The following is a 17,220-nucleotide window of genomic DNA, read 5'->3' on the forward strand; positions in this document are numbered from 1 at the left end:
ACAGAGTGATGTCTTCAGCCAAAATCACCCTGTCTACTGCGGTTCCCCAGGAGATGGAGTGCCAGTGATGTAGACGATTCAATCAGAGAGAAGTGAAAGAGCAGATCACAGACAATACGCCGCGGCCCCATTACACCCAATACCCGCTTACTGCTAGCGACGCTTAGCCCGGGCCCCCACCTAATGGGCCATAATATCATTTTACGCCATGTTCCAGCTCCTTATGCCAGATCTAAACATAACTGTGTCGCCAAGGCACAATAAAAACAGATATATTTCTTTATTACTCCTCACAAAGCATATCACCAGACCTGAGCACCCCTTCAAAGGAAACTAATATCTACAGGAAGCTGCTCTTTTCCTTGGCTCATTTAGAGCAGACGCGCTGTTGTTATTACTCTGAGCTGCACTCTGCCGGCCTCACACTCCCCATGCCGTTCACTCAAAAAGTAATGGATGTTTTATTATAATAAAATGAATACAATATCTTCGCCATAAATAGCGTACTTAAAAAGGCATTTTCTCTGCCTCCCAATATGTCTGGATGTCCATCATGCCTCAGGCTATCAGGCGCTACATGTTTAATTCAGAGTCACAGCCAGTTGCGGCTTGTGTGACACTGTATAGATGAAAACAGTAACACGTTCAACCTTTGCTCACCTTTGACTTTCCGTTCTATTCGCCCAATAATAACACGGTGCATCCTCTAACAAGAGGTCACGGAGACTCATTACTTCGGTTGAAAGCTGAGGAAAGAATTATCGCCTGGGTTTTCTGTCCATTCATTTTCTTCATCTCCTGGGTTAGATACAGACATGAGATGAGCAAATTCAGGCAATTTTACATTCAAGCAGTCGACAGTCAGAGACTGTTTACAATAGTTTAATATGTCTGCAGTTTATTACGGCTGCAGGAGAGCGAGAGAAAGCAAGACTTACAGATAACAGGAAAGCTTGACCAAGCACAACCAAATAGCAAAGTCCTTTTGAGCTTTCAGCCTTTGGGATGGAAATATGCTGGATTTGGAATTTGTTGGCAGCTTTTTGAGAATCAGAGTAAAAGTAAAGATTTACTTTCTTTAGCCAATATACACAGGAGGTGAGGTTTACATTTAGTAAAGTAATATAGAATACTAAAGTCAATTTAGATGGAAAGTCCAAAATAAATATTTTAAAAGTAGCAGAAAGTAAATGTTTTAAATGACGACCTAGATGTTGTAACATTGCCTCGTCGTCCTATACAAATAAATATTGACTGCTAAAACCGATTGAAGTCCGGCAAAAATGTTCCAATCTGCAAATGCAGGAAGCATAAGCACAAACAGGATTCAGATTTCAGATTTATTCCTATCCCAAATTGGGCAATTGATGTTGCAGCAAGTAAAAAAACCTAAGAGACAAAGTATCAAAGATTTAAAAAAAAACGACAAAAAAATAAAAATAAAAAACACCAATATTGCAACAATATTGTCACTCTTTGGTGATGAAGTTTTTACTGTGTGAAAACAACAGTTATATAAGATTTGTTGAAAACTGAAACTAGAGAAACAGAAAGAACCTTTAGCAGCTTCAAGAAAGAAAACAGCTCTCTGATGTTCAGGCCGTTACAACAAGGAATGAGACATCAGCAGATAACAGGAAGCCAAACGTCTTACAGCAGAGTTGCTCTGTTTTTGTACATTTTGACAGTCTGACTCCACCTGCCAGAAAGCACGCTGGAAAAACAAATGTCTGCAGCCTTTTGGAAATCTCAACTAAAGTAAAGGACCACCAACTCCATAGAGAATATATAAAGAAAAGGTTTTATTTATGTTAAATGTGCCAGTAGTGCAAAAGTAGATACAGCAAACGGATATATTGCATTTTTTAAAAAGTCTCCTATCATGTTGTATTTATTTGGCATATTGGTGAAATCATATCCAAGACTAAACATGAAGTGGCATCTCCCCTGGTCTGTAGCAGCAATAGTATTGCTGATTTTTGTGATAACAATTACAACTGATCTACATTATCCTGACTCCTCTCTTTATTTTTCATTGTTGCAATGTCCTCATATTTTCTGCAAGCTTCTCATCCAGGAAGATATGCATCTGACGAGGGCACAAAGGGCAGCAAGAGTCCCTGCGACTGGCCAAATACATCATTGGTATGCAGAGTTTGAATTCTTGTCGCTCGATATACAACACCTCATCAATAACTGCATCCAAGCATTCTTTCTGCAATAATAATTTTGCAGACACCGTTACCGAGATGATGATTGAAGTTCAGTATATTGAGAAACTCCAGTCTTTTAAAAATGGAACTGTGCAACAAAAAAAAGGCTACCCAAGACACCTGCATAGTTACAATAAAGTAATGATTTAACAATCTGATGTGACCATCAACAATGATATTAATTTTAAATGTCTTGTTGGGAAAAATCTGGTTTTATTTATAAATGCCAATGCCTTAGACCATGGAGGATTTTACGTCACTTGTGGATTTTTTTAGGGATACGGAAAGAGCTGAACAACTTTGAACTTTTTGAATATTCATCATCATATAAAGGTAATTTACACGTCTAATTTATGCAGAAAGCAGGAAAACTTCAGCTTGTATCAACTCAAATCTGTCGAATCAAAATACAACAAAATCTCAATTTAGAGAAGAACTTTTTTTATGAACAAATAATCCTGAACTACACAAGGACTGTAACACCATTATCCCATACACACACACATATATATATATATATATATATATATATCCTAAGGTCAGACCAGGTCATTTACACTATGAGGCGGATGAGACGAGCAAAATCCTAGGGGTGATGGGATGCGCGTGTGTGAATGTGTGTGAAGACGTATAGAGATGGAGGCAGACGAGAAGTTGGGGGAATCCAATCTCTCACACTGAGGAGCAGAGACAGGTGGGCAGATATGCCCCAAACCGAGGATAACCCCTGCAGTATCCAAGAGTGAAATGACAGGATTACAGGGGCATTAGGAAACCTGCTGAAATGGTTGATAATGCTGTTTATGGTTGGAAGTCACGCTGGCAAAAGAAAAAAAAATAAATAAAAAATGTTTTACTAATGAAAATATGGACAAGCTTCTTCTCAGTTATTGAGCAGAAAATTCAAGGACAGGAGCCTCTTGCTCCATTTACAGCGGTGAGTTGATGTTGCCCACCTGACAGATTCTTAGAGCAAATATATTTATATACAACAACAAAAAAAAGATCCGTCTTTATCACAGTTTTCTGCCCAAACCTTTTAACACTTGCGACAGTAAACATAAGCCCCACTATCCTGGTTGAGAACGGGATTATTGTTGTGTCAACAAACCCCCATAGATAATAGTAATTACTGCCCTGGCTGCTGTGCCATCAGACTGAGGCAACTTCACTAGCTGACAGCTTGGTCCTAATTACCGAGAACCACCAATTACGAGCTTCATTTCATTATTTATATTCCACGGAGCGACCAAATAAAAGAGACTTCAGTTACTCCGAGTGCTCACATCTCTGGCAGCTGCAGAGGAGCGTCCAGAGACCTGCTGAATCACTCTCAATGCTTTTTTTTTTTTTTTTTTTTTGGGGGGGGGGGTTCCTGATGATAAGCTAGTAACCAGGCTAACAGAGAACTGGTGCACATATATGCAAGTCATTGCAGTTCCAGAAGGGAACTGCAGTGACTTTGTTTTTGTCAGCCACAGGAAGTAATTTAGCTACATAGGAAGTGTGTTATCTACTCCTCCACTAGCAGTTAAAACCATTCCACAATCTGATATGTGCAGAAATTAAATGACAAAACCGCTCCAATTTTAAAGCCATCTCCAAAAATATTGAAATATTGAAATAAACACCGGCTTCTTATCGGGTAAATGTATTCAACCACACTGATTTGCACAGATGTTCCCCATCACCCTCGACTGCCAAGCGGCGTCCAGTGATGGCTGACAGGAGGGAGGCAAGGAGAGGGCTCGGGGCGGGGGTGTGAAATTCGGCTATTCCTGCTCCAGTGATTTCTCCGGAAACTTGGCAGATCATTGTGGAGATTTGTACGTCTGTGGATTTGACATGAAACTGTTTGAGAGGCTCGTCTGGAATCCGTCTTTCAACGAGCCATCCCTTCACCCTCCCCTTGCTGCTCATGTTATGTTCCTATAATTCCTGAAGGCCACAGTTCCCAGCCTAACAAAAGCTGCAGATGTGGCGATTATCCCGGGGGTGTTTTATGGCTCATACGATCCACTGAAAGACGACCGTTATTACACCTGCTGATTCAAAAAAAACAAATAGACACGTGTGTGTGTGCGTGTGTGTGGGTGTGTGTAGAAGCTGCAAAATAGGCAGAGCAGACAAAAAAGAAGAAAAAAAAAGCATCTGAACAATCTATTCAGACATCTGCAATTGCACACCTTGTTGATCTCTATGATTCAGTGCAAATTCAGTGATTCACAGGATGAGCTGAAACGGAAACTCGCGCTCAGAAAGCTGTAAAGCATGCAGAGCTAACACGCTCCAAAGAGATAACCTATCGCCAAAAAAATAAATGGAAACATAATTACAAAAAAGGAACGTTCCACTGTAGAAATCCAGAGCTCTTAGCATGTAGATGACAGCTGCACGGGGCAGGCCTTGTTTGCACGGCCTGGAGAGGAGCAGTATATGTGGCCTGGAGGCCGGATCCGTTCCAACTGTGCCCTGGCACGAAAACGATCAGCCCAGTCCGACTCGACAGCTTGGATATTTGCAGGGGGGCAATGGAAAACTGGAACGTTGCAGCACCGTGTTGGAGGTGGGGGAGGTGGGCCGGCGGGCAGAGATGAGTCAGGAACAAGGTGGTTTCTATTATTTTGGGTCCGCAAGGACGTGACATTTCCAAAGTCTGATGAGCAAGACCGAACAGCGGCGGGTGAAGGAGGTGCCATTTCTGTGGGGGCCTGAGGCAGCCAAGTTTATCCACCAGCACATGTGTCTGGAGGACATATGAGCATTTTTAACCATTTCCAGACATTTATTAGGCGTCTGTACACGCTGCAACGGTCAAAACCTGCATGGTGATGATGCATCTTTAAAGCCTGGAGTTAGTTTAGTTTATGTAATTATCATTGGAGACAAAAAAAATAAACAGGTCTGAGGTCGTGCAGCTCATGAGAGGAAAAACAAAACTAAGAGTAAAAGTCAAAACACAATGACAAGCAGCCTTGCTTACTTTTTTTAGCATGACAAGTTTATTTAATCTTATCTTGTTTCCATCGTCGTCATCATCCATCATCACTTACAAAGAGTCAGAGTTTGGGATTTTCCTTGAAACTAAAGAAATGCAGGAGGTTTTCACAACCAATAATCATTTTAAAAAGTGATGCAATGAGAAACCTGCTGGTTATGGGAATATTTTCAGTTTAGCCTGCTTTGACCACCGACAAGAAAATTAAAAATCTTATCAGTGTGGTTGATGTTACTGACTGAAGACTCAAAGCTCAGTGTTTTTGGGATCAATGACAAAGTAGAAACAAAAAAAGTGGACAAAGAGACGCAAAGAGATGTTTAAAAGCAAACCATTCCGTAGGACATAGAGACACGTCTGAAGTTTGTGAAGCAGATAACAGAAAAGGTGAACGGAGAACAGAAAAGGCGCTTTGTTCCATCTCTTCAAACTATAAACCTGTCCGTCATCCTTAGAGCCTTTAATAAGTCTCAGTGGTAAGGTAAGGCTCTACCTCTGAGGAACAGACAGAGTATCTTTTTAGCACTATGTGCAACACTAACTTGAAACAGCAGTTTAAAAGGTCAAATCAAAAATCATTAATGCAGTAAATCCCTATCTTACACAGATTGGACTCTCAAACACACACTGCTCCTAAAATAAATAGATTTTCTTTTCTATTACTAAAGTTACTGTGGCTAAAACGAAAGCAAAATCAGTTAAACTGAGTATCAAGCCACGTCAAAGAAACAACAAGAACCAGAAAATCGGACAACAAATTTTGATCTGTGCAGCTCAATTTGAAGCTTCACGAGGCAACACTGTCCCACGAACGGCTTCGATTACCATTTGCTGTACAGAATAACTGGGAAAATTCGGGGAAATTTTTTCAATAAAAAAAAAAAAAGAAAGAAATCAATCTAAAATTTACAACATTCTGTTGCACAAGAGAATAGAAAGCTACAGGCCCCACTCTGTCCCCAGGGGGTAAGAAAACAACAACATTTTGATTTAGTGCATGCTAATTCGTTCATCCCCAACGTAGCTCTTTGCTCTGGGGTAGCGCCGATGCAAAGCCTCCTGGGAAAAATGATTGACACTTCTTAATCCTCATGGATAGCAAAAAGCATGTCATTACCATGACATTTGTACCATCTTCTGGGACATGAGATGAAGAGTGTAAACAACAAAAGGGATAAACAGGAAAACTCCATAAATAAGGAGTGCGAATGTTTAATGGGATGTATTTTTGGGTCACACGTGTAGTTTAAATATTTCACTCTGGCTGTGCTCGCTTAATAGAACAGGGATGGAGAGATGCCTGCACTCTGGCACCTGGGGTAGCCAAGATTTCAAATTATCCAACATTTTATTTATCTGTAACAACAGAGGGCTGGCTGGTGGGCACAGAGGACTGCAGGAAATGTGATGGAAAGTGGAGCACAACAGTAATGACCAAAGCAAACAGCTGATAATGAGGAAGATGCATGGAGGGGGAGGTGGGGGGAAAGGAGTCATCTGTCAAGCTAAGCACTACACAGATGAGTAAGAGGCATCCAGAGAAATCAGCAACTCCTCAAGCTTTCTGACAGCTTTGGGACTTAAACACCACAGAAACTGTTTGTGACAAAGTGAGAAATATCAGACAAGCCTCGATATATCAGTCACAATTATGTCGCAACGTTTCTTCACCTTAATTCATCTCTTTGACTTGGATGAGCGGAGCGGCGTTTCTCCTCTTCAATTAAAACGCGTAAAGGAAAAGTTTTAACAACGCTCTCCATAAAAACCGTTACAGCAGCAGTTAATTACTGGGGATCTTCAGCTAATGAGCATCGGAGCACACTTAATTACTCATATCCCTTCACAAACAAACAGATCTTAATAGAGCGCACGTAAAGTTTCACCAGAACGGACCGAGGTAGTACTTTGAGAACTTGCTTCAACTTGTAGGACAAGGCTTGGCTTGTAATTGGGCCATTGTTTCCTGAAACGGAGCGCTGACCGTTTATTGTCCAGCAATGCTCCACATCCATAACACAACAAACAAACAAAAACACCTGCTGGTATTTTGGAGGTAGCTACTGCCAGCAAATGTCCCAGGTGAGATGAGCTGCTATGTGCTGGGTAACAGAACTACTACTTCTTCTTGATGCTGTTCAGAGCTTTTAACACAGACAAACAACAGGGAGCAAAATGATGAACAAGTGAAAAGAGGAGGCTCGACTGATTACTGGGTTCCTACGCACATTTCAGGCGACACTATACTTCTGTACATTATTTTTTTGTCTGTTAAACTCATTTTTCAAAGGAAGGAAGGAAGGAAGGAAGGAAGGAAGGAAGGAAGGAAGGAAGAAAGAAAAGAAGGAAGGAAGGAAGGTATACCACCTTAGTTTGAGAACTGCATGAAAAGGGATAAAGGTAGCTAAAAACGCATTAGTTTAATAGTCACCATTTTCAAGTTATATTGATGTAGAATTATAATTTAACATCTAAAACTGGGGAGCTTTTTCCCCTGAAACTGTGGGATATAAAATAAAGTACTGAAAGTACTATTTTTTTTAATACAGTTTTCTTTCTCCGTCCTTATTCAGACCTGAAAAACCACCATTTCAAATTCAATACCTTTTCAGACGGCATAGGAACCCTGTAATTATACCACCTCCACACCATTAGCTCCACACCCTGCTGTTTACTTGATACACCGAGGCCTGGCCTGAAACTGATTCACCCATCAGGAGAAAAACAGGAGCTGAAATGCTTTTTTCTTTCCTTCCCCCTCCCACCTTGGCTGCTGCCCAATGGGAGACCATAAAAAATTACTTGAATCCAACTGTGTTTTAGTGAGGACAAAGGGTGTGAGAGCGGAGTGTGAGCCAGAGAAAGTGAGGAGACGCAGGGACCGAGTCTACAGAGTCTAGCAGCAAAATTACAGCTTAAGAAAGAGTATACAAATTGTGACAAGTTTTTGTTAACAAAAAAAAAAAAAAGAAAAGTGTGACGGGCAGAGCTGGTGATCCAGAAAACAGCTAGACCCCGATGAATTTTTCTTTGCTCAGAGAAAAAAAAAGTAAAAGAACATCACAAAGTGGTGCAAGTAAATGAGAGGATAAGTGAAAATAAAACGACCTTGGGTTGCTACTCACTAGAGAGAGGCCGACAGGGGTGCTGGGTGCGTCTTGGCTGCTGGAGTGGAACAGAGTAGGGTGCAGCGGCGGCTGCACAGTGTGCGCTCGCTGGACACTTCAATCACAGGTAGCCGAAGCCCCGGGCGAACTTGGCCAATTAGCCACACACTGCCGCTGACCCCCGGCTTCATTAAGGGCTCGGGCTCTGGAGGGGGAAGAAAGAGGGGAGGATTAGAAGGTGAGAGGGGAGACTGTCGTTACTGGCGACGGTTTGAGAAGACGCGTCTACACCTTATGCTTAAAGCTGTGACTGAAGGTTACAGGATGAACACAATCAAGTGTGGGAAACGGACTCAACTCCGCATGTATCCACCCACCCCAGAAGTCACACTCCCCACATCCCTGAGGGTTTATACCTGCAGCAAAGGTGGTGAAGGTGAGAGTTGGAGCTACAGAGGCCAGAGGGCAACGCCACACCCCCACCCTAAAACACAGCTGCAGTGACAGCAACAGGTGTGGTGGCCGGCAGACATGCAATTATTAGGCTGAGATTGTGCTCTTTGTGACAGAGACAACAGCGGATCAGAGGGAAGATTAGAGCTACAGGGGGAGAGGAGAGGAGCGGGACGGGAGGAGACCGAGATGAGAGGGAAGAGGGGAGGATGCACTACTACGAGTCCCTAGAGGATGGAAAGAAAAAGACTTTCTGTTCTGCTCTTTTGATCGGCAATTCCTCAGAAACTGAAGGAAATGCAGATCAAAAGCCAGCCCCGCGCTGTCAATCACAAGTTTTCTTTCACACATCAGCATGAAGGTGATTAGTTTTGACCTTCAGAGGATTTTCAATGATTTTTTGTTTCCTCAATTATGAAAAAAATAAAATAAACCTCACTGATATTTAGTTGGGTTCTGGCTAAATTCTGGTTGCATATGTGAATATAGTTTTTATTCGAAGTAGTAGAGCTCAATCAAACTTGTTGGGTTCCTGCCAGAGATTTAGCTTTTAAGCAAAGGTCGTGCATTTTCAGCACAGTTACAGTTGAGGCCAGCATGGAGCAGGCCTCAGGATCATCGTCTTGTACAAACGCCAACTTGGATCAACCATCCGTTTGTTGATTTTAGGTGCCTACAACTCATCCACTTCACTATTGCAATCCACTACTACCCCTGGAAGTAAACAGCGACACAGTATGGTGCCACCACCAGCATGTTTGGGAGTTGCTGCAACGAGTTCATGTTTTACAGCTTCACTTTGATCTTCAAAGACTCTTATTATGGCCAAATTGGTCACCATTTTCTCTCGTCTGGCCTTTTACAGTAACTTTTAGAGTACTGGTCAGCAACCTCTCAAGTCTATGATGATGTAGGCGTCACTTTCCTGTGGATCGACCAGACAGAAGCATCCTCCAGATTATTATAGAGCTCAGATACGTACCATCAGGACCAACAATCCCAAAAACACATTAAAACTGATTTTGGATTGGATAAAGTACACCAACATTAAACTCCTGGAATGGCTCCAGGCTCAAATGTTTTGACAATTTATGGACTTTGCTTAAAAGCTTAGTCCCAGGACATGAACCAAATATAAATGTGCTCCACCAATTATGATTAAAAGAGTAGTATGCAGCCAGATTTATATCAGTAGCTTGCTTATGGCCATAGATAGCCAGAAGCAGCTCTGATGTTTACTATGGAATACTTATCAGAAATGTAATCTGTGTGAATATATTTATTAACCTGTCTGTCACGAGAGGACCCAAATTTGGGTCCTCTCGTGACAGGGGTGTCAAACTCCAGTCCTCAAGGGCCTCTGTCCTGCAACTTTTAGATGTGCCTCTGCTGCACCACACCTGAAAAGAATAATTAGGTCATTAGCAAGGCTCAGGAGAACCGATCTACACAGGGAGGAGGTAATTAAGCCATTTCATTCCACTGTTTTTTACCTGTGGCACATCTAAACACTGCAGGACAGCGGCCCTTGAGGACTGGAGTTTGACACCCCTGTCATTGTGAATGACAACCTGAGACCAACAGGTTAAAGGGCAGTATTATGCATTTTCCAGGCACATAGTGCCATTTTAGTTATTAAGACATGACATGACATGGCTCCTTTATTAACCCTTTAACAACGTTTTTACCAGCGTTGCACCGAGATGTAGCTCGTATATTGATCTCTGCTGATGCACAGTTCCACCAGCTGTTTGCTAATTGCTCCTGGCTAGTCTGAAGGAGCTGAGTGAGGGAGCAGTGGGGGGAAACTCGGAAGCTGCAGCAGCAAGAAGAAGCTTCGTCCTCGAAGGCAGCGCTCTGTTCCACCAAGCGTTTTGAGCATCTGAATGGTTTTCTCAAACATGCATTAAAAAAATCAAGGCAACACTCCAGCTATGTTTTTAAGGAAGTAATAACGCAACACAATTTAAAGCTCAAAAAAGTTGATTTTGCATACTATTGCCCCTTTTTGTGGGATTTCAGACCTGAGTTGGAATAGGAAACACACATTCTATGGCTCAAGTCATATAATTTCTCCATCACCAAAACAGGTAAAATGAATCATTAAAAGCGCACATTAATATCCCATTTAAATCAATAATAATAATAATAATAAGTGCACTCATTTACCAGCATTGTATACTTTAGGTTTCTGCAGCAGGAATGAATTTACTCAGGGTAGTGGTCTGAGGAGACCTCATACACATGTTTGCGCGACACTTATAAAAAGCCAAAGCATCTCATGTCATTTCAGAGTAGGTGGAGTAGTTTGTGGCTATATGGGACACGCAAGGCTCGGCAACAGTTAGTCACATACGAATGTTTTTCTCCCTTACGAAAGCAGAAATCCACATGGGACTTGTGCCTGCGTCACATTTACTGTGGAAACCTCAGAGGTGCCGTAGAGGAGTGGGGTGCTTCATACCAGCGTTCCTTCTGATTACAGGGCTTTGACCTAGCTAAAAAAAAATGTTTATAAGGTGGGCTACCAGAATAGTAATAACTACTGTCAGAATGTTTTTATGCTCGGGTGGAGGATACCAGACCTTTATTTAAAACAAGCCCAGGATAAAAGATCAATGGCCCAAGTCGGAGCAAGAATTGGAGGGAAAAGTTCGCAAACATGGTGGGAGATTATGAGGGGGGGAGGATGTATGAGTAGATGAGGTGGGGGGAGTGGAGAGAGCGCCAACGAAGAGGGATCTAGCTCATCTGGGTGCTAGTGGCTTATTGATCGGAGAAGACACACAGCTCCGAGCCATTCATCACAGGCCACTCTCAGGTCCTTAGATAAGTCCTGTGATAGTGCCTGTTTGCTGAGCAGCTGCAACTGGCCACATCCATTATCGCTCAAACGAAGCCCACTACCCTGGGAATAGGCATGGAAAGGGCTGCCGGGTGACATGGCAGAAGGAAGGCTGGATTCAAAATAGAAACGAAGCCTGTGGTTAAGGGCCTGTGGCTCAGGCTAATGCCTACAAAGGCAAAAGCTGCAGTTGAAGGGCTGGAGTTTGATGAAAAATTGTGCCCTAACAGTCACAAACGAAATGAGAAACTCTCTGTTTGCACCAGCAGGAGGTGGGAACTCCTTTTTTTTTTATGGCCCTATTGTTTCCATTTCTCGGCCAAACGCTATTAGCAAAGCTGTTTTGTAGCAGATAGTACACAAACCAGCCGAGCGACAGGCAGCTCTGAAAACCGCTGAGTGGTTCTGACTGTTTGTATGACTGAACGCGAGTGTGTATGTGTATAAAGGAGAATTCCCCAACTGGGCAGGTGGGGATCAGCCATAATGAGCCATGCAGGGAAAGAAGACAGAAAGGAAGGGCAGGAAAAAAAAAAGATGACAGGAGGAGTGATGGCGACAGGCTCAGAGCCAGAGACAGGGCCCCAAAAGAGCAATTACAGGAGCTCCAGAGAAGGTGTGGGCCTCGTCCCAAGGCATGGTTTCAAACAGCACAAAGCCCTGCCAGACATGTACTCACAGGCAAACACACACAGACACATGTATACTGGATTTATATACTGTTCTTATGTCAAAATACTATAGTTTATATACAGAAGTTTACTATGATGCCCAGGTGCCCTTCTCTACAAAGGCCAGAGTTTAAATAAGGGTATTAAAGAGAGAGGAAATAAAACAGAAAGGATGGATAGATGGTGGTCAAGTGCATTAAACACAGACCGTTAGATGAATGGATGGATGGATAAATAATTTGAAAGACGAACAGACAGACAAGAATTGATCGATGACTGACAAATTGATGGTAGGATACATGGATAAACAAATAGCTGGATGTATGAATGGTAGGCCTGTCGCAATAAACAATAAATCAATTAATTACATGATAGATTAAAACAAACAACAATTTTCATTTGCTTGATTTATCGTTTTTCTCTTTTTACCAAAAACTGCATGATAAAAGTCGTCAGTCTGTTGCTCTGGTCTCAATGATCCCTTTTTTTTTTAAAGATAATTTTGTTTACAGAGACTTCATAATTAATTTTATTTGTTGTTGTTTTATTCATTTTGGATATTTCAAATGAAGTCTCTGTAAATAAAATTATTTCCTTATATGTTCTGTTTATTATTGTCGTTTTGTGCAACTTATTAAGAGATGCACCGGTCGATCACATGACAAATGAAAAGAAACTAAATTTTTATTCGTCTTCCATTTCCAGTGTTTGAAACGTTAATTAAAATTTAAAGTTTATTGATCACTGAGAATGTGTTCTTGCCTTTATTACCATTACTTGAAAATGGTCTCAAAACAATATTATCGTTTATCGCAATAAGCTCTAGGACAATTTATCGTCCAGCAAAATGTGTTATCGTGACAAAAAAACGGGCAGACAAGTGGTTGGATTAATGAAAAACTGACAGACAGAAAGATCATTTAACCAATGAAACGGGGCATAAAGTCTTAAAATACAAATAAAATGAAATAGCGGTTAGAAGCCGTAGGAGAAACAGAGACGGGGTGAAATGGGAAGGAAGGAAGCAGGAGGGAATATTTTCAAGTGTAAAACATCAGTATGCTACATGCCGCACATGTTTGTACCGGTACAGTCTGTGCTGCTCTGAAGCTGCTTCCTGAACACCACGGGCTGAAACAAAAGCCCAAACTCCAAGGCTCTGGTCCACATGCCGAAAACTTTCAAGTGAATTCTGCTGCGACTGGTGGGCGCTAAACAACAGTGAACGGTCTGGACAGCCTCTCACCATGGTGCCCGTCACAAACAGGGCTCTGAAATAGCTTCTGAAGGCAACCATTTTTGGCCTTCTCCACTCCACCACTTAAAGGAGAATGACAAGACGGGGAGAGCAGACGTAAATGACAGGAGAACGAGAGAAGATATGCAAACAGATATGTGGGGGAGGAGAAATTAAATTAAGAGAAAAGTTCTTGCGCACCGGTACGGACCATTGATTTCCCATTCTCTTGGAAAGATTTAATGAGCTTAAATAGGAGGCTGGTTTGACACTGCCACAATGACTCTGAGAAAGCTCCCTGTGAGAGGAAATCGTTCAGAGGCTGTGACGGCTACCAGCGAGAGGGGAGGGAGCGAGGAGGGAGATAAGATGCAGGGAGGGAGGGAATGTTTTCATGCCAAAGTAGGAGACATGAGGAAGACAGATGTTGGATTATGCTTGGGAAATGGTCCACGGCTAGCTTTACTTGTCTAGTTCTCAATGAGCAGGGGAGACGGAGGTGAGGATGAAGGATGAAAGGGATTAGAGCAAGAGAGGCAGATGCTGAAAGAGGCTAAAAGGTGGTGTACATTCAACTGAGCTGCCAAGTTATGTAGGTGCTTACTCACAACAGGCGCTCATTATAACCCAACGATCTCCGAGGTGATTGACAGTTCCTGCTCGACTGCGGCGCTTCACCTCATTACTTCCTGGATGACCTCCCTACGAGCCATTGAAGAGATGCAATTGCTTAGCAGCCATCTTGTTTTCCAACCCTCCCCTCTCACCATCGCACCTCCGTAGGCAGGAGCGCCGCAGCGACTTCGAAGAGCAGAGTCCTCGGGCGCTTCACCGCGCTCTGCCGCTGATGAGGGCCCCAGTGGGAATCATCAGTAGCCGTTTTATGAAGCCGTCTGGCAGAGTGAATGCGCTCAGCGTCCCGCCACTTTTTTTTTTCTTTGCAGGCAATCACGGTAATAAGAAAGTGGACTCAGGCATAGCTGTGAGCCGGTACCGAAGGGATGAGGGCTTCCCTTCGCCAACTGTTGGATGCCACAGCGTGTTCAGAGGCTTCCTTCATCCAAACTTAAATTAAGAGCCGTTTTACCCTGGAGATGCACTTGCTCCAGATGATAAAAATGGGAACATCTCTGATGGAAGTAAGTTATTGGGTCACTCTGTTAAAGCATTGCAAAAGTATTTATCCTGAGATTAATTTACACAGATTCCCTCTTCACTAATTAGATTAGAGACGTTTTTTAAGGGCATCAGAGTAGAGGTGGCTGACTATATATTTACTTTAAAAAATAGTTCTAAAACTATGTACCCTCGTTTTTCTCCTTCAGAGTTGAGCTCAACGTTGTGTTTGTCCATCATGCAAACCCCAAGTAAAAATCACGTTGAAGTTTGTGTTTGGAACATGACAATTTGAAAATGCTCAACGGGAGCAAGATTTTCCCCCAGAAAACTTGCCAAGCCTGGTGGTTGGGGGGGGGCTCTAGGATAGTCATTCATCCAGCAGCCCGTCATGTTTTTGAGTTAAAAATGTTTAAAGTTGACAGGAAATCTGAAAATATCACTTGATAATTATCTGTTAATGAACGATTGGGATATTAATATCTGAACACCAACTACAAAGTTGTTAAAAAATAAAACTCAAGTAAGCAATGCTAAGCCTGGTGGGATCACAAGTAAAGCCTGGTGGCCCGCCAGGCTTATAATACCCTGGGGAGTAAAAGCTTTTGCAACACTTGGTATAAATTGCCAGCCTACTGATTGATATGTTTCAGTTACACAATTATGTAACTTTATAAATTAAACATATTTGCTTTGTGTAAAAACCAACTAAAAGAAAAAAAAAAGTTATCATGGGGCAGAATGGGATCTGGTACTTCAGTTTAATACAACAGGTTTCTGCGAAATGACTCGGAAAAAGCCTCATTTCTGCAAAGATAGCTAATAAAATATGAGCCGGCAATTAAAGCATTGATTTATAACAAAATTATTCAGGGCAATTTGATGCTAGCTACATTCAGATTTAATGATGCAAGATTTGCAGAGTTTGCATGTGCAGTGAGGCAAAGAAGAGTTCCTCCGTACTTCACACAAATTTAGATTGATTGCTTATAGCTGGATTTCTGCTGGTTACAGAACATTTCCAAAAATCATGTAATAAATTGTGGTTTTGATGTCTAGTCATACATACCCACACGTGGAATAGATAAGAGATTCTGCATAAATACAGCATTTTGCAAAATAACATTTGAACCTTTGTTTCCTCTAGTTTGTCCAATAACTACAAACTTAATGCGATAGCTTGATTTTACAGAATGTGCATATTTGTGTAGTGAAAATAGTAAGTTTTCTTATTTTTTAATTAATAAGAAAACTTATTAAAAAATAAAACCTGTCTAAAGTGCATTTCTACTCTGCTCCTTTAAATCCGGTACCCTTAAATAAAATCAGTGGAGCCTATTAACATCAAAACTCCTATAATTAGTAAACAGAAACCAGATGGCATCAACTTAATCCAGATTAAAAAAAACACTTTTTCCAAACTATCATTTCATAATTACAGATTACTTTCTATGACAGAAACCAAACCTAATGAAATATTTTAAACATTGACGGTGAAAGAAAACAAAACAAAAAAAAGGCAGAAAAACTTAGCCAGTAGGATTTTTTATTTTATTTTTTTTAACCAAAAGTTGTATTTCAGAAGCCTGCGTATGCATTTAGCTCCAGGACGTTTCAAAGTCTAGAGGTGTTTTTCTTCCAACAAAAATCTGTTTCCCAAATCAAGAGCGCAAAGACAGAGTTCATCAGTTTCTGACCCTGCGTTTTTACTTCACCTCAAACTTTTGCTCAAGAGCTGATAACACAGCTGGCTGGCAACGTGTCTCAGAGTGTTTACCCAGATGGATGCATAGTAAGCAGTACAGCAGCGACTGTGGGTGCTGTACACAACTGGCAGCAGTGCTGAGGCCATGCTTCGCAGGGCATTCGTCTGTGACTCGCAGCAAATGTTATGCTGAGGGGGGGACATATTTTTAAAAGAAAATGCACCTTAAGCTGAAACAATCATGTGGTTCTCTGGTGATTAATTATAGCAAGAGGAAAAACAGCCCGTATGAGAGTTCCCCACATTTGCTTCTGAAGAACTGGAGCGGCGGCACACAGGCGTGTACTCCCACACAAACTGGAAATGGCTAACAGGAGCAAAAACAACTCAAAGACGACGTGTTTTACTGTTTCAGATATCCAGAAACAACATTTTCTGAGCCAGCAAGACACAAACTTTCACAGTGGAGTTCTTTGGGTAGGACTCCATCGGGTTCAGATTTATGCTGGACACCGGACCAGTAACCAGACCATTTATACTGGTTTTATATCTATATATGTGGACTGTGGAGAGAAGGTCATTATAGGAACAAAAAGCTATACTTCATAATTGCACCACCGCGCCTGTGTCCCCTCAGTGAAATTGGCTCTCCAGAATATATTCCCTCTCTCTTTATCTCTCTCTCGTCTGGCAGAGAGGGTGATTTTGACAGGCTGACTGTCTCTGCTCATGAAATAACCACCCTCCATTTGTATCTGAGGAGGGTGCATTAACTGGACAGCGTAATCAGCCCGCACAGGAAAAGCAGCGAGCCTCACCGACCGACTGCTTTTTACCACTCTGGGCTGTAACAGCTCGCCATTAGGCCACAATTA

The 17,220-nt window shown here is 41.9% G+C and overlaps 1 protein-coding gene across 2 annotated transcripts in view; it reads right to left on the minus strand.

Annotated features, from left to right (window-relative positions):
- The window catches only part of plxnb2b (plexin b2b), a 155,385-nt gene that overhangs the window by 112,950 nt on the left and 25,215 nt on the right, over nucleotides 1-17,220 (minus strand). The window contains exon 2 of one of the 2 annotated variants that reach the window (XM_014987447.2): nucleotides 8,337-8,523. The gene's annotated coding sequence lies outside the window, so the exon portion shown is untranslated. Of the gene's footprint in view, nucleotides 1-8,336; nucleotides 8,977-17,220 lie in introns of those variants that run through there. The other variant, XM_088006478.1, reaches the window with a different exon arrangement.

This window comes from Poecilia mexicana, unplaced genomic scaffold (assembly GCF_051168715.1).
Source record: "Poecilia mexicana isolate PSO_F unplaced genomic scaffold, ASM5116871v1 scaffold_6, whole genome shotgun sequence".
NCBI lineage: Eukaryota > Metazoa > Chordata > Actinopteri > Cyprinodontiformes > Poeciliidae > Poecilia > Poecilia mexicana.